A 25,182-nucleotide genomic window follows, 5' to 3' on the forward strand; every position below is an offset into this window, starting at 1 on the left:
CTCAGCCTTCCTTATGCTCCAGCTCTCACATCCATAGGTTAGTATGGAGGATACCATTGTTTTAAATATTTGGATTTTTGTTGCCCGTATAATGGCTCTACTATCCAGACTGGTCATTGCTCTCCCCCCAAGAAGTAAACATGTTCTGATTTCCTAGCTGTAGACTGCATCTGCAGTAATCTTCATGCTTAGAAATACAAAAGCTGTCACTGCACACAAGTTGAATAGGTTGGGGGAGGGTATACAGCCCTGCCGTACTCCTTCCCCAATCTTGAACCAGACTGGTGGTCTGTTTTGACTGTTGCTACTTGGCCATTATACAGATTCCCCAGGAGACAGACAAGGTGGCTTGGTATCCCCATACCACCAAGAACTTGCCACCAATTCAAAGGCTTTAGAATAATCAATGTATTATGATCCACACAGTCAAAGGGTTCAGAATAGTCAATAAGACAGAAATAGATGTTTTCCTTTCTCCATTATCCAGCAGATATTGGTAATTGGTCTTTCATTCCTCTGCCTTTTCTGAACCCAGCTTGTACATCTGGCAACTCTCGCTACATGAATTGCTGGAGTCTACCTCTCAGGATCTTGAACACTACCTTACTGGCCGGCTTCTCTACAAACTTTTATATATATTATTCATCCATTGAACTGATGCTCCAACTTCTTCCCAGTTTAACTTACTTAAGCTGATTCAGGACACTTTTAGGCAGACGTTTTTTGTCTCCCAAGGCATTTCCAGGCAGACCTTTCTTGCCTCCCATGTCACCTCCAAGCAGATCTCTTCTTTTCCGTTCAACGGGACCTCCTTGGTTGTCCAGGGTGCCACCACGTAAGTCTTCTACATTATTTCTTTTTATGGCCTGGGCAACAACTGTAGAAAGTTGATACCATTTTGTACAAAAGATGGAAAGTCAACGAAGTAAAACTGTGTCCCAGCATTGTTCACCACCATGACTTCTGTTACTCCCTTTTCCTCCCCAATGCTGTGCTGCCTTTGACTAAACTGACTCCTGATTTTCTAGGCAACCTTTACTCCAGTTTTGTCCCATCATCAATTATATGGAAATGGGACATGAGCTATGTTCAACAAGGGCATATATTTAGTGGCATCAAGTTGCATTAAATCTACAGTGTAGATGCATCCTGAGACATCCGTTGAAAATATAGTCAATTGCCTTGAATTAAGATTATTTTATGAAAATTTCATTTTTGTTAACAAAACAGAGAACCATATCTATCTATCTATCTATCTATCTATCTATCTATCCATCTATCTATCTATATCCCAATATAAATAATGAAAGCAATGTAAATACTGACGTCTTAGAAGGTTTTGGAAGTGAAACTCTGCAGTCTCAGGCTCTTCTTCTTGTGCCACGGCTTGTTGGAAGGGCTGGAGGCTGCACAGAAGAAGGATGGTCCAAAACTTGAGCATCTTGACCTGAGAAAATATGGATCCTGGAGTTGTAATGATACCCAGGCCCACCTAGCCCATCTCCTTCTGCCAGGCAGGATTCCACAGTGCAACCCTCCCAACAGATGGCCATTTGTCCATCCTTTTCTTCTGAACCTCCAGAGAAGGAAGGAGGCTCCACCAAGCTCCCAGGCACCAGATTCCCCTGGAGAACACCTTGGACCCTCAGGAAGCTCTTCCTAAGATTCAATTGGGATTTCTCAAACTGTTGGAGGGCCAGGTAATAATTTGAAAAAAAAATGAATGAATTCCTATGCACACTACATATATCTTATTTGTAATACAAAAAAAGAACCTTAAAAACAATACAATAATTTAAATGAAGAACAATTTAAACAAATATAAACTTATTAGTATGGGAAGTGTGGGCTTGCTTTTGGATGATGAGATAGGATTGTTGTTGTTGTGTGCTTTCAAGTCATTTCAGATTTAGGTTGACCCTGAGCGAGGGCTGTGTAAATGACGTTGGAGGGCCGCATTCGGCCCGCGGGCCTTAGTTTGAGGACCCCTGACCTAGACCATCACCTTCTGCCAGGCAGGATTCTACAGTGCAAGCCCTCCTGAGAGGTGGCCATTTATCCAGCCTCTTCTTCTGAACCTCCAGAGAAGGAAGGAGGCTCCACCAAGCTCCCAGGCACCAGATTCCCCTGGAGAACACCTTGGACAATCAGGAAGTTCTAACTAACATGCAATTGGGATTTCTTTTTCTAGAGTCTGACTATATTGGGTGTCTACACTATAGAATGAATGCAGTTGCAGTAGCTCAACACCATGGAAGCTGTAGTTTTAAAAGGTCTTTCACCTTCTCTGCCAAAGAGTGCTGGTTCTTCACCAAATGTCAGCTCTCAGGATACCACAGCATTGAGCCATGAAAGTTTAAATCTTGCCAACCTGCATAAATTATGCCGTGTAGATGAAGCCTACATGTACATTTCATAGTCAATGGTTTTTTTCAACATGGAACATAATTTAGAGGAGAATATAATCCCACAAATGTTCATTTTATCTCCCTTTGTGATCATATATTAAACTGAATCACCCAAAGTCAGATTTTCATATCCAAATCCATTCCTGCTTAACCATCTAGGAAGAGATTGAATGCAAATTATTTTAAGTATAACATATACATGAATTAATGCCTAGCCCTTGAAAGTTAATTATAGAGTAGGAAATCAGACTGGTTGGTTCATTCTGGGAGAAGCAACCTGAGCTCCCTTTGGATCCTTACCTTACTCACCTGTTGACTTGCAATGTTTCCGAAGGTTTTGTCGTCTGTGGAAGAAGACATCCTGAGCCAAGAGCCTATGCCCCTTATATAGTAAATCTATACATCAGGAATGAGGAAAACCTCTTTGTGGGAAACCCATGACATTTGCTTGGCTATAGAATAGCAATTACTGTCTGCAAAGCAAATATTTATACATTTGAAAACGTTGGTGAATTGTTATGCAAGAAGGTATGGAACATCTCAGCAGGGGCACTTGGCCCAGGATTCATCTGAGATGTCAGTTCCCAGTGGAGAGAGTCAGTGAGATTGACAAAGCAGAACAATATCAAGATCTTGGCTGACATGCTAGAGGTTGGCACAACAGGGCTTTCCTTCAGTCAGTGACTGGAACAGAAAAAGAATGGATGCAGATTTGTTTCAGAATACAATGATGTTGGCCATTGATATCATGTTCACTCACATCAACCCCATGAGATCCATAATGCTACATTCACACAGAGGATCCCAGATCTAATTGTTATTCCCAGAGTCGATCCAATAGATCAGTGGTTCTTAAAGTGTGCTCCGCGGAGCCCTTGGTAAGGGTCTCAAAAGCCCGCCTAAAGGCTTTTCTCGTTGCTTCCCTCACCACCAAAAGCCTTTTCTTCTCTCCTTCCTCAGCGTCAGATGCTCTTTCTCCTCATCTCTCTCCCTATCAAAAGCCTTTTTTTACTTATCTCTGTCACCATCCTCACTTCCTTCACCATCAAAAGTCTTTTTTCCTTGCCTCCCTCTCTGCAGAAAGCCTTTTTTCATTGCCTCCTTCCCCACCAAAAGCCTCTTCTCCTTGCCTCCCTCGCTACAAAAATCATTTTCTCCTCACTTCCCTTGTCACAAGAAATTCAATGTGCAGATTTGAAAAATGTAACATTAATATGATATGTGAGAATGAATGGAAGAATGGAAGGATGTATGGAGCTGATAATTTTGGAAACACCAGTAAAACACCTGGACCTGCAATGACTACCTGCTTTCTGGACTGTGATTAAAACCTGCTAATAAGAATTGAAAAGTAAACTCTGATAAGAACCCTGACGTTGATTATTTCAAGTTATGGTAATGTTTACAACATTCCTTATGTTAAGAAGGAAGTCAACACAAGCCTTGAGTTTGTCGACACCAATCAAGAAGAGTCAACATCTGTCCAGGAAACTGAGATGGAGCCAGGGTAAAAGACGTCTATCATTAATTTACAACTTTGAGACTACATCAGCAGAATATTCCTATAAAAGACTCAATCTAATAATGCTCAAAGTGTGACAGACAGAGACACTGTTCACCCACCTCTCTGGTCCATGGGAAGAACAGAGATGGTGTATTCGACGAGTGTCAGATATGCTATAGGAAAGCATATCTGTACACTTTGGAGATTCTTTCCCAAGGGAAGAGGAAGAAGTGTGCTTTTGGAGTCTTGGACTTTGTGCAGGGAGTCAGGTTCTGCTGTATGGAAAACAGAGATGTAGTCCTTGGCATTGTGCTTAGGGAAAGAAGTTTTGGCATTTTGGTGTTTTGAAGTTATGGTATGATGGAGGTTTTGGAACTATACATTGGAAAGTCTGCAGGAAAGCAGAGTCTGGCCTAACAGGTGCTTCTCCAAGGAGGGAGAAAAGGATATAATAATATTTGGATGCATGAGTATGAATGCATGTTCATGTGTGTGAATGTTGAGTGAAAATGGAATTCCCCTTTATTCGTTTGTTAACCAATGTAATTGTGAATCCAATGTAGTTGCATAAAATCTATATGTCTGTAGGTCCAATTTCATTCTTTGTCTAAATGTTTTTCTGTCATCTGATATACCCTCTGTAACGATGATCGCGAATTACCGATGACAGGGGGGACCTTTCTTTTCTATCCCACCGCTGCCACCAATGTAACGAGGATCGCATGTTATTATAGGCAGGAGAGACAAAACACCATCTCTATTCCCTCCTATCAGACCCCAAAGCGATCCAACATGTGTGTCGTTGTTGTAACGCGTGTGTGTAATGTTTGGTAAGCTGCCACCACCTCAATGTTAAATCGTGAGGAATTGTTTGACTGGAGTTCCTGAGGTGAATTCTCCCAATACACTGCTTCTTTCTTCTGGCTCCCTATGAAATGTGACTGGACTGTAAAAGTGTATAGAATTGTCAGACCTGAGGCTATATAAGGAACCAATGCTGAGGCTAGTTAACGATGAAAATATAGAATTCGTTTCGTATTCTTTTCGAAATCATTTCGTTATTATTTCCGCATGTCTGGGGCAAGTTTTATAGTCGTTGTTTGTTTAATCAGTGAAAAAAAATTATAAATATCACACCAACAGTCAACAACAGAGGGAGAGGGAAGCTTCAAAAGTTCCCCCTGTCCCATATGGAGGTTTTTTAGCGTATTGCGCAGTCGCGTCCGCCATTAACGAATCGATTCGTATTCGTTTCATATTGTTTCATAATTTTACAAAATTTCGTAAATATCGAACTTTTTTAAAGAAAAATTTCGGAATTCTTTAAAATATCGAAACGCAAAAAACCCCAAAAAACGAATCGAGTTTAGAAACAAATTTTTCAGTGGTTGCCCAGCCCTACTAAATTCTCTTCATTCTACCCTTAATAATATGTAGCAGTGAAATTCACCAGCCAATTTCCCCTGGCTGTCACACAGAGTCTTTACTCTGACACCTGAGAGATAATTCCCACTTGTACTCTGCCTTAGCACATAGAATCATAGAATTAAAGAGTTGGAAGAGACCTCATGGGCCATCCAGTCCAACCCCATTCTGCCAAGAAGCAGGAATATTGCATTCAAATCACCCCTGACAAATGGCCATCCAGCCTCTGCTTAAAAGCTTCCAAAGAAGGAGCCTCCACCACACTCCGGGGCAGAGAGTTCCACTGCTGAATGGCTCTCACAGTCAGGAAGTTCTTCCTCATGTTCAGATGGAATCTCCTCTCTTGTAGTTTGAAGCCATTGTTCCGCGTCCTAGTCTCCAAGGAAGCAGAAAACAAGTTAACAGGTTCTCACTCTGGCTTCTCTAGCCAGATTCCTGTGAAGACCCCTGTTCTAAACTAATCTCTTCCAGGCTAGCTCACTTAGAAAACATACCCACTATTCCCTGACTGAAATCCTAGCCTTTCTTCTCTCCTACTCTAATCTTGCTTCATTCAGGATTACCCTCCTTCTCTCTCCTCTGTCAGAGCTGGCAAGCTACTTATTTCTCCTGCAACTCCACCCCCTTGAGTCAGACCCAATCAGAAGAGTTGACTCCTCCCCTTGCCTCTCTGCCTGGATGCCAGCCTGCTGTCTACCAGGCCTACGAAAAGGTATGAGTTCATGACACCCTCTCACACTGGAAATGGCAATAAAAAGAAACTATGCTTTAAAGTTATTGAAAAGTCATTCATGACAGCCTCACTTTCATAAGCCTTTTCTCCTCACCTCTCTCAACGCCTAAAGCCTTTTCTTTTTGCCTCCCTCAGTAAGAATACTTTAGTAATGAAACACCACCACCATCCCCATTTCATAAAACCTTCTGAAACATTTATTTTTATTGATCTACACATCCCTAGTATGTATGTATTAGGCTTGGGTAACCACGGAAAAATTTGGTTCTAAACTCGTTTCGTTTTTAGGGGGGCCCTTGCGTTTCGTTTTTTTAAAGAATTCCGAAATTTTTCTTTTAAAAAGTTTGAAATATACTAAATTTCGTAAAATTACAAATCGATTCGTTAATGGCGGACGCGATTGCACAATACGCTAAAAAAACCCTCCAAATGGGACGGGGGAACTTCTGAAGCTTCCCTCTCCCTCTGTTGTTGACTGTTGGTGTGATAATTTATTTTTTAATCACTGATAAAACAAACAACAACTATAAAACTTGCACCAGACATACGGAAATAATTACGAAACAATTACGAAGCAATTTCGAAACAATTTTGAACCAATTATGAAACAATTACGGAACAATACAAAATAAATTGGAAAAATTGTTTCAATTTTTAAATACTCCTCACAGTAGTCCTGCATGGCTCAATATTGGATCGTAAGCTAATTTAAATACGAATTAATAACGAATTACGAAATGAACGAACGAAACCGCCCAAGCCTAGTATGTATGTATGTATTAGGGCTGGGCGGTTTCGTTTCTTTAATTCGTAATTCGTTAATAATTCGTTAATTTTTTCAATTACAAAACGATAACGAACCATTCTGGAGCAATTATTAAAAAAAACGAATTTTCAAAAATGTTTTGTAAATGCTTCGTATTTCAATATTGTATTCGTTTCGTTATTGTTTTGAGGTCGTTTCGTTATTATTTCCGCATGTCTGGGGCAAGTTTTATAGTTATTTTTTGTTTAATTAGTGAAAAGAAAATTATAATATCACACCAACAGTCAACAACAGAGGGAGAGGGAAGCTTCAGAAGGTTTTGAAGGTTTTTTAGCGTATTTCGCGGTCGCGTTCGCCATTAACGAATCAATTCGTTATTGTTTCGGAAATCGATTCGTTAATTTTTTACCATTTACGAAATTTCGTAAATATCGAACTTTTTAAAAGGAAAATTTTGTAATTATTTTAAATATCGAAACAAAAAAAACCCATATACAAATCGATTTTAGAAACAAATTTTTCTGTTGTTACCCAGGCCTAGTATGTATGTATGTAGTCAATTGGCTGATTTCCTATCAGCTCTCACTTCCACACACAACTGTGATGTAATCTTGCTTAACCTCCAATGATATCCCAGGTTGCAGAGAGCATTGTGAAAACACAAAAGGGCCCTGATAGATTTTTAAACTATTTGATCGGCAACTTCTACCAATGTGCTCCACAAAATCAATACTTCCCATCAACCAAGTGAATGCTTCCCTATCCGGACAATGTAATCCTAGATTTTGCATATTTTATCCTTCCAGGGTCCCCATCCTTCCGCCTCCCTTTCTTTCATTCTTCGCGGCCAACATTTTCTCCAGGACACTTCCTCCTCTCCTGGTTGTCATAATCTTGTGTTTTTTTTTATGCTTAACTGCAACCAAGCTTTTGCCCTTTCTGCTTTCATTGTGGTTAGAAGGCTACTTAGCTCCTCCTCACAATCAGCCCTCAAAGTGGGATCATCTGCATATCTACGGTGGTCAATGTTTCTTCCAGCAATTTTACCTCCAGCATTGGATTCATCAAGCCCCGCACATTGGCTTGGAGGCAAGTATTTTAGGCTTCGCCTCTCAGCAGGTTAGAGTGAATTAAAAATGCTTCACCACTTCCGAATCACTTCCTGAGTCGGAACAAAAATGTCACAAAGTGCTTCAAAACTGCAATGGACTTCCGGTATCAAAAAATATGTGGGAAATCCCTTCAGAAAGATTATTTATCCAACTTTATAATGGGTTATGTGACATCCGAGTCAAACCTATCCATCTGTAGTAGATTATCCTTGAGTTTTGGTTGGAGAAGGGCTCATTTTGCCCTTTCTGCTTTCATTTTGGTTAGAAGCCTCTCCAGAAATTCCATGTGATCAGCCATCAAAATGGGATCATCTGCACACTAAGGGTGTTAATGTTTCTTCCAGAAATTTAACTCCAGCCCCGCAAGCCCCGCACATTGAATGATGTGTTGTGCATACAAGTTGAATAGGGATGGTGAGAATAGACAGCCCTGTCGTACTCCTTTCCCAGTCTATTGTTCCGAGGTCTGTTCTGACTGACTTGGTGGTTATACCGATTCCTCAGGAGACAGCCAAGGTGACTTGGTACCCAAGACCACCAAGAACTTGCCACAATTTATTATGATCCACACAGTCAAAGGCTTTAGAATAGTCAATAAGACACAAATAGATGTTTTTTTCTGAAACCCCCTGCCTTTCCCTTTTATCCAGCGGATATTGGCAATTTGGTCTCTTGTTCCTCTGACTTTTCTGAACCCAGCTTGTCCATCTGGCCACTCTCTCTCCCTGTATTGCTGGAGCCTACCTTGCAGGATCATGAGCATTGCCTTAATGGCATGAGAAATAAGGGCCACTGCATGAAAGTTTGAGCATTCTTTAGCGTTTCCTTTTCTCGGTATGGGGATATCAGTGGATTTTTTCCTTTACTACCTTTTTACCTTTTCCTACGTGCACCTTTAACCCTTAGACCCAGCGAATGTGAAGCGCTGACTACATATGCTGAGATTAGACTTGTTCAAAATGCATTAAAATTGAGCGAAAACATATACGCATACAGTAAATGCTGGGAAATGATATACTTTATTGACTGGAGAAGAGACGGTTGACATCCCTCTCTGACAAAATAGAAGAAAGACAAGCATGGTTTCTTCCCTGGACCACAGCAAGTCTACAGCTCAAGGAGAAACTGAAATGAAGATACAATTGAGGCTTCTTCCATGGTTCAGACCTGTAGCCAAGATGGCAGACGAAGCAGCCAGAAAGGAGATCTGGTCTAACTTGAACCTTCTTCAAGGTCTACAGCTTCAGACTGCTGCAAAAGAAAGGAAGGTGATCAGTGGATGGGAGCAGAGCTTCATTCCTTCTTTATTTGTATTTGCTATCACATTTAATAAAGCACCCTCCTTTGAAGCTAAATTCTAATTGCTACCCTAATAGTGTAACAACCCCTGAAATAATGGGATTGATGCAAATGTTATCTTATGGATCCAGCTGAATCAGCCAATGGGTCTATTTTATTTTGCAGGTGGATTGAAGTCTAAATGTCCAGAGATTCAGATATTAGGACTAGCAATTAGACGGGAGCTCTGTCTTGACCAGTGCCAAGGAGAGGTTGTCCAGCATATATTCCTAATGGCTTGCTACAAACTGTTTTAGCAGGGAGAGAATTCAGCAAGATGTTGGTAACTATCTGAAAAGTTCGTAAATCAAGGTTTCTTAACTGGGTGTCCCCATAATCCTAGGATTCTGATTGGAGTTGATAGGGATGCCACAGACTGAGAGGCTAAAGTGCTGACTTTAGCCTATAAAGGTCTAAATGGTTCAGGGCCAGCTTACGTCTGGCGGGGACAAGAGAGAGGGCCTTCTCGGTGGTGGCCCCCCGGCTGTGGAACACCCTCCCGGTTGACATCAGACAGGCGCCCTCCCTTATGTCTTTCCGAAAGAGTCTAAAGACATGGCTATTTGAGAAGGCATTTAACTGAGTGCTATATTAATTGGTAATGACAATCTGGAACGGAATATGGATTACGAGATTGGTTATGATTCGACGACGAGACAGAGCGGATTATTTAGTGTAATTATATTATTGTGTATTAGTGATATGTTGATTTTTTGTTATTGCCTTATTGTAAATTGTCTTTTATATGTTGTACACCGCCGTGAGTCACCCTAGGGCTGAGAACGGCGGTCAACAAATGCAGCAAATAAATACATGTCCAAAGGTTTCTTCTCCTATGAACCATCTAGGAGCTTAAGATCATTACATGAGGCCCTGCTCTCAATCCCGCCTGCATCGCAGGTACAATTAGCAGGTATGAGAGACAGGGTCTTCTCAGTGGTGCCCCCCCCCCCCACTATGGAACTCCCTCCCCAGGAATATTAGATCATCTCCCTCCCTCCTGACTTTCCATAAAAAGGTAAAAACTTGACTCTTTGAGCTAGCTTTTGAGAATGCAGCAGAATAGATAACACGAAACTAAGAATGATGAACATGGAAAGGCCAGATGATGGGATTAGAAAATGTCTTAACAGGATGACACCCATGACTATATGTTTTATGGTTTATATATATGTTTTATATTGTTATGTTGATTGTTTTAACTGCATTTTATGAATACATAAGATAGAATCATGCCAACCTGTAACCCGCCTTGAGTCACCGTATGGTTGAGAAAGGCGGGCTATAAATATTGTAAATTAATTAATTAATTAATAATTAATAGCCCTGGAGAACCCAGATCCCCGGAGAACGTACCACACCAGGAAGGGGGCCCTTGAAGAGGCTGGAGAGGCTGATACCCATCTTCTGCATCATGGTCCTAAGGAAGAGAAAGGGTTCATCCTTAAAATGTTGACTGCAGAAACATCCTCCTTTCTGGGCCAAGGGATGGTCCCTTGACCACTCATGCAGGAGAAGGGAAAGAGCGTTTCTGTATAAAAATGGGAAGGCCAGACGCTCCCCTTTCCATCGCTACCCAAACCACTCTCTGCAAAGTTCTCTGGACACTCACCCAGGTGAGAGCTCGGAGTGAGTTACGTTGGCCATGCTGTTCTCAACCACAAGCTTGGGCCCCCCGAACTCATCTTGCGCCATCTGAAGAATGACGATGATGTAGACGTCCACACAAAAACGCAGAAAATCAGCCAGAGCCCCAGAAGACCTGGAAGAGAAAGGGAGGGGCATTGCTTTAGGAAACCAGAATGGGAATCAAGATACTCCAGGGCAATCCAGTCCAACCCCTGTCCAAAAATCTTCGGAGAAGTAGACTCCACCACACTCCCAGGCAATAGGTTCATTTTCATAGAACGGTAGGTTGAATTTTTGATTTTTCAATAAGGTGGACTCGTGCAGATGCCTTTTGGGTTCCCTTTTACTTGAGAAAAACAGATGCCCCTACTACACCACCATACAGAATCCATATTTTCTGCTTTGAACTGGACTATATGGCAGTCAAAGCAGATAATGTGGATTTTATATGTCAGTGTAGAATGGATCTGAGAGAGGCAATTAAGGGCTAACAAGAAGCGAGAGTCTGAGAACCAGCAGATCCCAATAAGTTAGACAAAAAATGGAAAGTAGGGAATAGTTCTTCATTTACACAGAACTTTTCACACTTACCTTTTAATAAAGAGACTTACTGTCATATTTTTTGATACTCATGCACACATATCTCTATTTGTTATGCTTACTTGAAGTATATCATGTGTCCAATCATAGCTTATTATGTTAGTAAATTGATGTTCTGACAGTATGAATCTGCTGTTTAAACTGGAATATTCTGCCAGACTGGATTTGGAGGAGAACCCCCAGCTTGGTCAATTGCTGCAGAATGGACAATATATTGCTGACGGAGTGACTTACTGTGGATGTTGTCATTTTTATGAACACCACGGCTGGGCTATATCAATGTCACAGGACTTGCCCTAGGTTGCTTTGAACTACTGCCTAAACATTCAATAATGTAGAGAGAGAGAGGTAATTGTGGATCCCGAGGAAGAGGATTCTTGAACCAGGTCTTTCTGCTCACCTGGCCTTCCTGGGTGCAGCACCTGGACTATTGCCCAAGAGTTCCATTTTGCAAGGGAAGGTCATTTGGAACACACCACCTGGCAGGGGTTCCATCTTGAGTCCAGACACGTCAGCATTCACAATCTTCCATCTAGAAAGTGAGAGAGAGTTTGTGCAGTGTCAGAATTGGCTGGAAGTTTGATGCGCATACATGCCCTGGTATGAACCACACACAATAAGGTGCAGTCAGCCCTCAACTTTCACTGGGGTTGGGGCACAGGACCCTGTGATGCTGAAACAATGCCAATAACGACATTCCTATGTTTTTCCATGAAAGGACGAACACCTCCCTAGGAAAGTCTAGGTCCTCCAGCATGACTCTAGGGACAACCTCTGCTGGAAATTGAGTATAAGATTGCATTGAAAGACCAAGGTGTGAATGGGCAAAGTTGACCATTGAGTTGTTCTGGGATCTATGGACATTGTAGAAGGCAACTTAATAGCGTATCTTAAATTTCACCAAAAAAGAGAACCATCTCCTTCCCTGGGTAGAGTGTGATTTTGCTGTCTCCTCTTTGTTGTTGTTTATTCCTTCACTTGCTTCCGACTCTTTGTGACCTCCTAGACTGGTACATGCCAGAGCTCCCTGTCAGCCATGGACACCCCCAGTTCCTTCAAAGTCAAGCTAGTCACTTCAAGGATACCACCCACCATCTTGCCCTTGGTCTGCCCCTCTTCCCTTTTCTTCCCATTTTCCCCGGCATCATTGTCTTCTCCAAGCTTTCCTCTCTTCTCATTATGTGGCCAAAGTCCTTCATCCTTGCTTCTAATATCCTTCCCTCCAGTGAGCAGTCAAACTTTATTTCCTGAAGTATGGACTGGTTTGACCTTCTTGCAGTCCATGACACTCTCAGACTATTTGTGATGGCGCGAGTGGCGCCACCTATGTATAGAACTGTTAGTTGCAAGATTTAAACTGTTGTATCATGTTTAATCCTGCTCCCTTTTTACATTGTTTGTGTCCAGTTGTATGGATTGGTTACTTATAGCTGTCAATTAGTACTGTTTGGCTCCACCTCTTCCTGCAAGAGGGGAGAACTTCCTTTCTCTTCATTCTGCCTTCAGAGATCATACCACATGGACGTGAGTAAAAGACTTCATTCTTAAGGACCCTGATTTAAGTTTCCTCTTAGCACCAGTTCTGAGGTTTTTTACCCTGGCGACTCATGCTTTGTGTCCAGATCGTCCTGGATAACATTGAGGAGACCCCAGCGCCTTCACACCAGTTCTTTTGGCACCAGAGGAAGATTCTGAGTCTTCAAACATAGGCCATCTGAACTGGGGTTGTGGTTTGCTCCGGCATTCACAGCCATTGAGGAAAGAGGAAACTTGGAGAGGCTTCTCAGCTTCAAACCCCTTGGACCCAGGACTAATTGAGACTGTAGAGTATGTTTTCTTCACCCCTCTAAAGTTTTCCAGCTTATTGCTTTGAAGAAATGACTTTGTGATAAATAAAACTCATTTTGAGCAATTTACATCGTTTTGGGTTTTTGGGAGTTCCAGTTTCCTAAAGGAGGGCAAGAAGCAATCCCTTGGGGGGAAAGTGCCACGTCCATCCCTCCTTCATTAAGACTAATAGCCCCCAAGTGCGACGGCACACTATTCCTTCAGTTCAAAAGCATCTCCCTTCCATCACTCAATCTTCCCTATGCTCCAGCTCTCGCATCCATAACTTAGTATGGAGGATACCATTGTTTTAACTATGTGGATCTTTGTTGCCCGTATGATGGCTCTACTCTTCATTATTGTATCCAGACTGGTCATTGCTCTCCCCCCAAGAAGTAAACATGTTCTGATTTCCTGGCTGTAGACTGCATCTGCAGTAATCTTCATGCTTGGAAATACAAAATCTATCACTACGCACAAGTTGAATAGGTTGGGGGAGGGTATACAGCCCTGCCATAGTCCTTCCCCAATCCTGAATCAGACTGGTGGTCTGTTCTGGCTGTTGCTACTTGGCCGTTATACAGATTCCCCAGGAGACAGACAAGGTGGCTTGGTATCCCCATACCACCAAGAACTTGCCACAAAGTCAAAGGCTTTAGAATAATCAATGTATTATGATCCACACAGTCAAAGGGTTCAGCATAGTCAATAAGACACAAATAGATGTTTTCCTTTCTCCATTATCCAGCAGATATTGGTAATTGGTCTTTCATTCCTCTGCCTTTTCTGAACCCAGCTTGTCCATCTGGCAACTCTCGCTACATGTATTGCTGGAGTCTACCTCTCAGGATCTTGAACACTACCTTACTGGCCGGCTTCTCTACAAACTTTTATATATATTATTCATCCATTGAACTGATGCTCCAACTTCTTCCCAGTTTAACTTACTTAAGCTGATTCAGGACACTTTTAGGCAGACGTTTTTTGTCTCCCAAGGCATTTCCAGGCAGACCTTTCTTGCCTCCCATGTCACCTCCAAGCAGATCTCTTCTTTTCCGTTCAAAGGGACCTCCTTGGTTGTCCAGGGTGCCACCACGTAAGTCTTCTAAATTATTTCTTTTTATGGCCTGGGCAACAACTGTAGAAAGTTGATACCATTTTGTACAAAAGATGGAAAGTCAACGAAGTAAAACTGTGTCCCAGCATTGTTCACCACCATGACTTCTGTTACCCCCTTTTCCTCCCCAATGCTGTGCTGCCTTTGACTAAACTGACTCCTGATTTTCTAGGCAACTTACTCCAGTTTTGCCCCATCATCAATTATATGGAAATGGGACATGAGCTATGTTCAACAAGGGCATATATTTAGTGGCATAGAGGCAGGCCTTGAAGCTTGGCATTGCGAAGGTAATGATACTGGCATTCCCTTGCAATGAATGATGATTAATTGGCCTCTACATTAACTTATGGATCCACCGCCAAAACTCTAACTCTGGAATCCAATCCGACTCAGGGGCCAGGAGGGATCGGCTATAGGGAGGGATTGCTTACAATAATGCCGATTGAATCTCATTGAACTGGATTATATGACTGTACATTGCAGTTAAACTGCATTCTGAAACTGGATTATGTGGCACTGTAGTTGGGACCATAGACTGATGCGGAAGGGCTTAAAAATATCTAGAGGGAATATCTCATTAGGATTTACAGGCCTTCAACAGTCAACCTCCAGTGGAAGCATCTCATAGGATCTCACTGGTGGGACTAGAAAATTCCTAAGAAGAACGTATTTTTTCAGCTGCACCTCAAGTGAAATCATAAAAAATGGTTTCATGGATATGGGATTGCACCATATGTCATAAGTGGTTGGTTTGAAACATCCCAGACTTGCACAATACTTACCACTTCAATGCCACATTCACGACCGTAGATGTAACCAACAGATTCCAGGGATTTTCTGTTTGGTGAAGCCAATGAATTGTGAGTCCTTCACAGAACTATTAATCCCAGGATTCTGTAGGATGGAGCCAGGGCAGTTAAGGGTGACTCAAAGTGGAATGACTGTATGTTTAGGAACTAAGGAGAAGTGTCAACATTGATGGGCCCAAGTCATGTGAGTGCCAACTAGAGGAGAGCCATTGTGGTAACACAAGGTCTACTCGGGACTCATAATAGGATACGGGCCATGGCAACCCAGGCATTTGGACAGCAGATCCATTGAAAATGGACCTGAAAGGCAGCTTGTGTAAATCAGAAATGGAATTTCACAACATGTACCCAGCTTTGGTGCATCTATACTGTAGAATGATTGCAGTTCGACACCACTTTTTCTGCCATGACTCAGTGCAATGGAATCACAGCAGTTGTAATTTTCGAAGGCCTTACCCTTCCTTGCCAAATTACAGCTCTCCTGGATTGGGTCATGCCAGATAAAGTGGCATCAAGTTGCATTGAATCTACAGGGTAGATGCATCCTGAGACATCCGTTGAAAATATAGTCAATTGCCTTGAATTAAGATTATTTTATGAAAATTTCATTTTTGTTAACAAAACAGAGAACCATATCTATCATCTATCTATCTATCTATCTATCTATCTATCTATCTATCTATCTCCCAATATAAATAATGAAAGCGATGTAAATACTGACGTCTTAGAAGGTTTTTGAAGTGAAACTCTGCAGTCTCAGGCTCTTCTTCTTGCGCAACGGCTTGTTGGAAGGGCTGAAGGCTGCACAGAAGAAGGATGGTCCAAACCTTGAGCATCTTGACCTGAGAAAATATGGATCATGGAGTTATATAGGGACGCAGGACCATCTAGACCAGGGGTCCTCAAACTTTTTAAACAGAGGGTCACATCACAGTCCCTCAAGCTGTTGGAGGGCCAGTTAATAATTTGAAAAGAAAAAATGAATGAATTCCTATGCACACTACATATATCTTATTTGTAGTACAAAAAAAGAACCTTAAAAACAATACAATTAAAATGAATAACAATTTAAACAAATATAAACTTATTAGTATTTCAATGGGAAGTGTGGCCTTGCTTTTGGCTGATGAGATAGGATTGTTGTTGTTGTTGGGTGCTTTCAAGTCGTTTCAGACTTAGGTTGACCCTGAGCGAGGGCTGGGTAAATAACATTGGAGGGTCGCATTTGGCCCTCGGGCCTTAGTTTGAGGACCCCTGACCTAGACCATCACCTTCTGCCAGGCAGGATTCTACAGTGACACCCTCCTGAGAGGTGGCCATTTATCCAACCTCTTCTTCTGAACCTCCAGAGAAGGAAGGAGGCTCCACCAAGCTCCCAGGCACCAGATTCCCCTGGAGAACACCTTGGGCCCTCAGGAAGCTCTTCCTAACATTTAATTGGGATTTCTTTTTCTAGAGTCTGACTATATGGGGTGTCTACACTATAGAATGAATGCAGTTGGACACCACTGCAATTGCAGTAGCTCAACACCATGGAAGCTGTAGTTTTAAAAGGTCTTTCACCTTCTCTTCCAAAGAGTGCTGGTTCTTCACCAAATGTCAGCTCTCAGGATACCACAGCATTGAGCCATGAAAGTTTAAATCATGCCAATCTGCATAAATTATGCCGTGTAGATGAAGCCTACATGTACATTTAATAGTCAATGGTTTTTTTCAACATGGAACATAATTTAGAGGAGAATATAATCCCACAAATGTTCATTTTATCTCCCTTTGTGATCATATATTAAACTGAATCACCCAAAGTCAGATTTTCATATCCAAATCCATTCCTGCTTAACCATCTAGCAAGAGATTGAATGCAAAATATTTTAAGTATAACATATACATGAATGAATGCCTAGCCCTTGAAAGTTAATTATAGAGTAGGAAATCAGACTGGTTGGTTCATTCTGGGAGAAGCAACCTGAGCTCCCTTTGGATCCTTACCTTACTCACCTGTTGACTTGCAATGTTTCCGAAGGTTTTGTCGTCTGTGGAAGAAGACATCCTGAGCCAAGAGCCTATGCCCCTTATATAGTAAATCTATACATCAGGAATGAGGAAAACCTCTTTGTGGGAAACCCATGACATTTGCTTGGCTATAGAATAGCAATTACTGTCTGCAAAGCAAATATTTATACATTTGAAAACGTTGGTGAATTGTTATGCAAGAAGGTATGGAACATCTCAGCAGGGGCACTTGGCCCAGGATTCATCTGAGATGTCAGTTCCCAGTGGAGAGAGTCAATGAGATTGACAAAGCAGAACAATATCAAGATCTTGGCTGACATGCTAGAGGTTGGCACAACAGGGCTTTTCTTCAGTCAGTGACTGGAACAGAAATAGAATGGATGCAGATTTGTTTCAGAATACAATGATGTTGGCCATTGATATCATGTTCACTCACATCAACCCCATGAAATCCATAATGCTACATTCACACAGAGGATCCCAGATCTAATTGTTATTCCCAGAGTGGACCCAATAGATCAGTGGTTCTTAAAGTGTGCTCTGCGGAGCCCTTGGGGCTCTGCGGAGCCCTTGGGAGCCTTACCTATGAAGCATAGGTAAGGGTCTCAAAAGCCCGCCAAAAGGCTTTTCTCGTTGCTTCTCTCACCACCAAAAGCCTTTTCTTCTCTCCTTCCTCAGCATCAGATGCTCTTTCTCCTCATCTCTTTCCCTATCAAAAGCCTTTTTTACTTATCTCTGTCACCATCCTCACTTCCTTCACCATCAAAAGCCTTTTTTCCTTGCCTCCCTCTCTGCAGAAAGCCTTTTTTCATTGCCTCCTTCCCCACCAAAAACCTCTTCTCCTTGCCTCCCTCGCTACTAAAATCATTTTCTCCTCACCTCCTTTGTCACAAGAAATTCAATGTGCAGATTTGAAAAATGTGACATTAATATGATATGTGAGAATGAATGGAAGAATGGAAGGATGTATGGAGCTGATAATTTTGGAAACACCAGTAAAACACCTGGACCTGCAATGACTACCTGCTTTCTGGACTGTGATTAAAACCTGCTAATAAGAATTGAAAAGTAAACTCTGATAAGAACCCTGACGTTGATTATTTCAAGTTATGGTAATGTTTACAACATTCCTTATGTTAAGAAGGAAGTCAACACAAGCCTTGCGTTTGTCGACACCAATCAAGAAGAGTCAACATCTGTCCAAGAAACTGAGATGGAGCCAGGATGGAAGACGTCTATCATTCATTTACAACTTTGAGACTACATCAGCAGAATATTCCTATAAAAGACTCAATCTAATAATGCTCAAAGTGTGACAGACAGAGACACTGTTCACCCACCTCTCTGGTTCATGGGAAGGAGAGAGATGGTGTATTCGGAGAGGGTCAGATATGCTATAGGAAAGCATATCTGTACACTTTGGAGATTCTTCCCCAAGGGAAGAGGAAGAAGTGTGCTTTTAGAGTCCTAGATTTTGTGCAGGGAGTCAGGTTCTGCTGTAGGGAAAACAGAGATTTAGTCCTTGCCATTGTGCTTAGGGAAAGAAGTTTTGGCATTTTGGTGTTTTGAAGTTATGGAAAGCAGGGTCTGGCCTGACTGGTGCTTCTCCAAGGAGGGAGAAAAGGATATAATAATATTTGGGTGCATGAGTATGAATGCATGTTCATGTGTGTGAATGTTGAGTGAAAATGGAATTCCCCTTTATTTGTTTGTTAACCAATGTAATTGTGAATCCAATGTAGTTGCATAAAATCTATATGTCTGTAGGTCCAAGTTCATTCTTTGTCTAAATGTTTTTCTGTAATCTGATATACCCTCTGTAACAATGATCGCGAATTACCGATGACAGGGGGGACCTTTCTTTTCTATCCCACCGCTGCCACCAATGTAACGAGGATTGCATATTATTATAGGCAGGAGAGACAAAACACCATCTCTATTCCCTCCTATCAGACCCCAAAGCGATCCAACACATATGTCGTTGTTGTAACGTGTGTGTGTAATGTTTGGTAAGCTGCCTCCACCTCAATGTTAAATCATGAGGAATTGTTTGACTGGAGTTCCTGAGGTGAATTCTCCCAATACACTGCTTCTTTCTTCTGGCTCCCTATGAAATGTGACTGGACTGTAAAAGTGTATAGAATTGTCAGACCTGAGGCTATATAAGGAACCAATGCTGAGGCTAGTTAACGATGAAAATATAGAATGAGTTTATTGAAGAACATGAGGTAAACAACAGACTTCTGCAAGGCACATAGGCTTAAATGGTTTCTAAAGAACAATCTTATTCTTAAACGAACAGTTTCTTCGGGATGGGTTACTTTCCTCTAACTGGAGCTAAATTCTAGGGCTGGGCGGTTTTGTTTCGTTATTTCGTAATTCGTTAAAAATTTGTTATTTTTTTTTATAATGAAGCGATATTGAACCATTCAGGAGCATCTTAAAAATGAAACGAATTTTTCAATTCATTTCGTAATTGCTTCGTATTCGTTTCGTATTCGTTTCGAAATCATTTCGTTATTATTTCCGCATGTCTGGGGCAAGTTTTATAGTCGTTGTTTGTTTAATCAGTGAAAAAAAATTATAAATATCACACCAACAGTCAACAACAGAGGGAGAGGGAAGCTTCAAAAGTTCCCCCTGTCCCATATGGAGGTTTTTTAGCGTATTGCGCGGTTGCGTCCGCCATTAACGAATTGATTCGTATTCGTTTCATATTGTTTCATAATTTTACAAAATTTCGTAAATATCGAACATTTTTAAAGAAAAAATTCGGAATTCTTTAAAATATCGAAATGCAAAAACCCCCAAAAAACGAATCGAGTTTAGAAACAAATTTTTCCGTGGTTGCCCAGCCCTACTAAATTCTCTTCATTCTACCCTTAATAATATGTAGCAGTGAAATTCACCAGCCAATTTCCCCTGGCTGTCACACAGAGTCTCTACTCTGACACCTGAGAGATAATTCCCACTTGTACTCTGCCTTAGCACATAGAATCATAGAATCAAAGAGTTGGAAGAGACCTCTTGGGCCATCCAGTCCAACCCCATTCTGCCAAGAAGCAGGAATATTGCATTAAAATCACCCCTGAGAGATGGCCATCCAGCCTCTGCTTAAAAGCTTCCAAAGAAGGAGCCTCCACCACACTCCGGGGCAGAGAGTTCCACTGCTGAACGGCTCTCACAGTCAGGAAGTTCTTCCTAATGTTCAGATGGAATCTCCTCTCTTGTAGTTTGAAGCCATTGTTCCGCGTCCTAGTCTCCAAGGAAGCAGAAAACAAGTTAACAGGTTCTCACTCTGGCTTCCCTAGCCAGATTCCTGTGAAGACCCCTGTTCTAAACTAGTCTCTTCCAGGCTAGCTCACTTAGAAAACATACCCATTATTCCCTGACTGAAAGCCTAGCCTTTCTTCTCTCCTACTCTAATCTTGCTTCGTTCAGGATTACCCTCCTTCTCTCTCCTCTGTCAGAGCTGGCAAGCTACTTATTTCTCCTGCAACTCCACTCCCTTGAGTCAGACCCAATCAGAAGAGAGTTGACTCCTCCCCTTGCCTCTCTGCCTGGATGCCAGCCTGCTGTCGACCAGGCCTACGAAAAGGTATGAGTTCATGACACCCTCTCACACTGGAAATGGCAATAAAAAGAAACTATGCTTTAAAGTTATTGAAAAGTCATTCATGACAGCCTCACTTTCATAAGCCTTTCCTCCTCACCTCTCTCACCACCTAAAGCCTTTTCTTTTTGCCTCCCTCAGTAAGAATACTTTAGTAATGAAACACCACCACCACCCCCATTTCATAAAACCTTCTGAAACATTTATTTTTATTGATCCACACATCCCTAGTATGTATGTATTAGGCTTGGGTAACCACGGAAAAATTTGGTTCTAAACTCGTTTCGTTTTTAGGGGGGCCCTTGCGTTTCGTTTTTTTAAAGAATTCCAAATTTTTTCTTTAAAAAAGTTTGAAATATATTAAATTTTGTAAAATTACGAATCGATTCGTTAATGGCGGATGCGATTGCGCAATATGCTAAAAAAAAACCCTCCAAATGGGACGGGGGAACTTCTGAAGCTTCCCTCTCCCTCTGTTGTTGACTGTTGGTGTGATAATTTATTTTTTAATCACTGATAAAACAAACAACAACTATAAAACTTGCACCAGACATACGGAAATAATTACGAAACAATTACGAAGCAATTTCAAAACAATTTTGAACCAATTATGAAACAATTACGAAACAATACGAAATAAATTGGAGAAATTGTTTCAATTTTTAATTACTCCTCACAGTAGTCCTGCATGGCTCAATATTGGATCGTAAGCTAATTTAAATACGAATTAATAACGAATTACGAAATTAACGAACAAAACCGCCCAAGCCTAGTATGTATGTATGTATTAGGGCTGGGCGGTTTCGTTTCGTTAATTCGTAATTCGTTAAAATTTCAGTAATTTTTTCAATTACAAAACGATAACGAACCATTCTGGAGCAATTATTAAAAAAAACGAATTTTCAAAAATGTTTTGTAAATGCTTCGTATTTCGATATTGTATTCATTTCGTTATTGTTTTGAGGTCATTTCGTTATTATTTCCGCATGTCTGGGCCAGTTTTATGGTTTAATTAGTGAAAAAAATTATAATATCACACCAACAGTCAACAACAGAGGGAGAGGGAAGCTTCAGAAGGTTTTGGAGGTTTTTTAGCGTATTTCGCGGTCGCGTCCGCCATTAACGAATCGATTCGTTATTGTTTCGGAAATCGATTCGTTAATTTCTTACCATTTATGAAATTTCGTAAATATCGAATTTTTTAAAAGGAAAATTTTGTAATTATTTTAAATATCGAAACAAAAAAAAACCCCAAATACAAATCGATTTTAGAAACAATTTTTTCCGTTGTTACCCAGGCCTAGTATGTATGTATGTAGTCAATTGGCTGATTTCCTATCAGCTCTCACTTCCACACACAACTGTGATGTAATCTTGCTGAACCTCCAATGATATCCCAGGTTGCAGAGAGCATTGTGAAAACACAAAAGGCCTTGATAGATTTTTAAACTATTTGATCGGCAACCTCTACCAATGTGCTCCACAAAATCAATACTTCCCATCAACCAAGTGAATGCTTCCCTATCGGGACAATGTAATCCTAGATTTTGCATATTTTATCCTTCCAGGGTTCCCATCCTTCCACCTCCCTTTCTTTCATTCTTCGCGGCCAACATTTTCTCCAGGACACTTCCTCCTCTCCTGGTTGTCATAATCTTGTTTTTTTTTATGCTTAACTGCAACCAAGCTTTTGCCCTTTCTGCTTTCATTGTGGTTAGAAGGCTACTTAGCTCCTCCTCACAATCAGCCCTCAAAGTGGGATCATCTGCATATCTACGGTGGTCAATGTTTCTTCCAGCAATTTTACCTCCAGCATTGGATTCATCAAGCCCCGCACATTGGCTTGGAGGCAAGTATTTTAGGCTTCGCCTCTCAGCAGGTTAGAGTGAATTAAAAATGCTTCACCACTTCCGAATCACTTCCTGAGTCGGAACAAAAATGTCACAAAGTGCTTCAAAACTGCAATGGACTTCCGGTATCAAAAAATATGTGGGAAATCCCTTCAGAAAGATTATTTATCCAACTTTATAATGGGTTATGTGACATCCGAGTCAAACTTATCCATCTGTAGTAGATTATCCTTGAGTTTTGGTTGGAGAAGGACTCATTTTGCCCTTTCTGCTTTCATTTTGGTTAGAAGCCTCCCCAGCAATTCCATGTGATCAGCCATCAAAATGGGATCATCTGCACACTAAGGGTGTTAATGTTTCTTCCAGCAATTTAACTCCAGCCCCGCAAGCCCCGCACATCACATGATGTGTTGTGCATACAAGGTGAATAGGGATGGTGAGAATAGACAGCCCTGTCATACTCCTTTCCCAGTCTGTTGTTCCGAGGTCTGTTCTGACTGACTTGGTGGTTATACCGATTCCTCAGGAGACAGCCAAGGTGACTTGGTACCCAAGACCACCAAGAACTTGCCACAATTTATTATGATCCACGCAGTCAAAGGCTTTAGAATAGTCAATAAGACACAAATAGATGTTTTGTCTGAAACCCCCTGCCTTTTCCTTTTATCCAGCGGATATTGGCAATTTGGTCTCTTGTTCCTCTCACTTTTCTGAACCCAGCTTGTCCATCTGGCAACTCTCTCTCCCTGTATTGCTGGAGCCTACCTTGCAGGATCATGAGCATTGCCTTAATGGCATGAGAAATAAGGGCCACTGCATGAAAGTTTGAGCATTCTTTAGCGTTTCCTTTTCTCGGTATGGGGATATCAGTGGATTTTTTTTCCTTTACTACCTTTTTACCTTTTCCTACGTGCACCTTTAACCCTTAGACCCAGCCAATGTGAAGCGCTGACTACATATGCCGAGATTGGACTTGTTCAAAATGCATTAACGTTGAGGGAAAACATATACGCATACAGTAAATGCTGGAAATGATATACTTTATTGAATGGAGAAGAGACGGTTGACATCCCTCCCTGACAAAACAGAAGAAAGGCAAGCCTTGTTTGTTCCCTGGACCAGAGCAGGTCTACAGCTCAAGGAGAAACTGAAATGAGGAAACAATTGAGGCTTCTTCCATGGTTCAGACCTGAAGCCAAGATGGCAGACGAATCAGCCAGAAAGGAGATCTGGTCTAACCTGAACCTTCTTCAAGGTCTACAGCTTCAGACTGCTGCAAAAGAAAGGAAGGTGATCAATGGGAGGGAACAGAGCTTCGTTCCTTGTTTATTTGTAGGACATAAATTGCTAACACATTTGCTAAAGCACCCTCCTTTGAAGCCAAATTCTAATAGCTAGTCACAAATATATAGCAATTCCTTGTTTATTTGTATTTGCTATCACATTTAATAAAGCACCCTCTTTTGAAGCTAAATTCTAATTGCTACTCTAATAGAGTAACAACCCCTGAAATAATGGGATTGATGCAAATGTTATGTTATGGGTCCAGCTGAATCAGCCAATGGGTCTATTTTGGTTTGCAGGTGGATTGAAGTCTAAATGTCCAGAGATTCAGATATTAGGACTAGCAATTATTCTGGAGCTCTGTCTTGACCAGGACCAAGGAGAGGTTGTCCAGCATATATTCCTAATGGCTTGCTACAAACTGTTTTAGCAGGGAGAAAATTCAGCAAGATGTTGGTAATTATCTGAAAAGTTCGTAAATCAAGGTTTCTTAACTGGGTGTCCCCATAATCCTAGGATTCTGATTGGAGTTGATAGGGATGCCACAGACTGAGAGGCTAAAGTGCTGACTTTAGCCTATAAAGGTCTAAATGGTTCAGGGCCAGCTTACATGTCCAAAGGTTTCTCCTCCTATGAACCATCTAGGAGCTTAAGATCATGACATGAGGCCCTGCTCTCAATCCCACCTGCATCGCAGGGACGATTGGCAGGTATGAGAGACAGGGTCTTCTCAGTAGTGCCCCCCCCCACACACACTATGGAACTCACTCCCCAGGAATATTAGATCATCTCACTCCCTCCTGACTTTCCATAAAAAGGTAAAAACTTGACTCTTTGAGCTAGCTTTTGAGAATGCAGCAGAATAGATAACATGAAACTATGAATCATGAACATGGAATGGCCAGATGATGGGACTGGAAAATGTTTTAACAGGATGACACGAATGACTATATATTTAATGGTTTTTATATATGTTTTATATTGTTGTGTTGATTGTTTTAACTGCACTTTATGAATGCATGGCATCAAATTGTGCCAACCTGTAACCCGCATTGAGTCACCATATGGTTGAGAAAGGCAGGCTATAAATATCGTAAATAAATAAATAATGACCAATAGGCCTGGAGAACCCAGATTCCTGGAGAACGTAC

At 41.4% G+C, this 25,182-nt stretch overlaps 1 long non-coding RNA gene across 1 annotated transcript; it reads right to left on the minus strand.

Moving 5' to 3' along the window:
• Positions 1 to 8,948: 8,948 nt before the first annotated feature.
• On the minus strand, positions 8,949 to 10,708 carry LOC137096842 (uncharacterized). The gene is made up of 2 exons (XR_010909776.1): positions 10,648 to 10,708; positions 8,949 to 9,199 (listed from the first exon to the last, which is right to left on the minus strand). It is a non-coding gene; the product is annotated as an uncharacterized lncRNA (long non-coding RNA).
• Positions 10,709 to 25,182: the final 14,474 nt, after the last annotated feature.

The sequence above is a fragment of the Anolis sagrei genome, chromosome 4 (genome assembly GCF_037176765.1).
Source record: "Anolis sagrei isolate rAnoSag1 chromosome 4, rAnoSag1.mat, whole genome shotgun sequence".
NCBI classification, from domain to species: Eukaryota; Metazoa; Chordata; class Lepidosauria; order Squamata; family Dactyloidae; genus Anolis; species Anolis sagrei.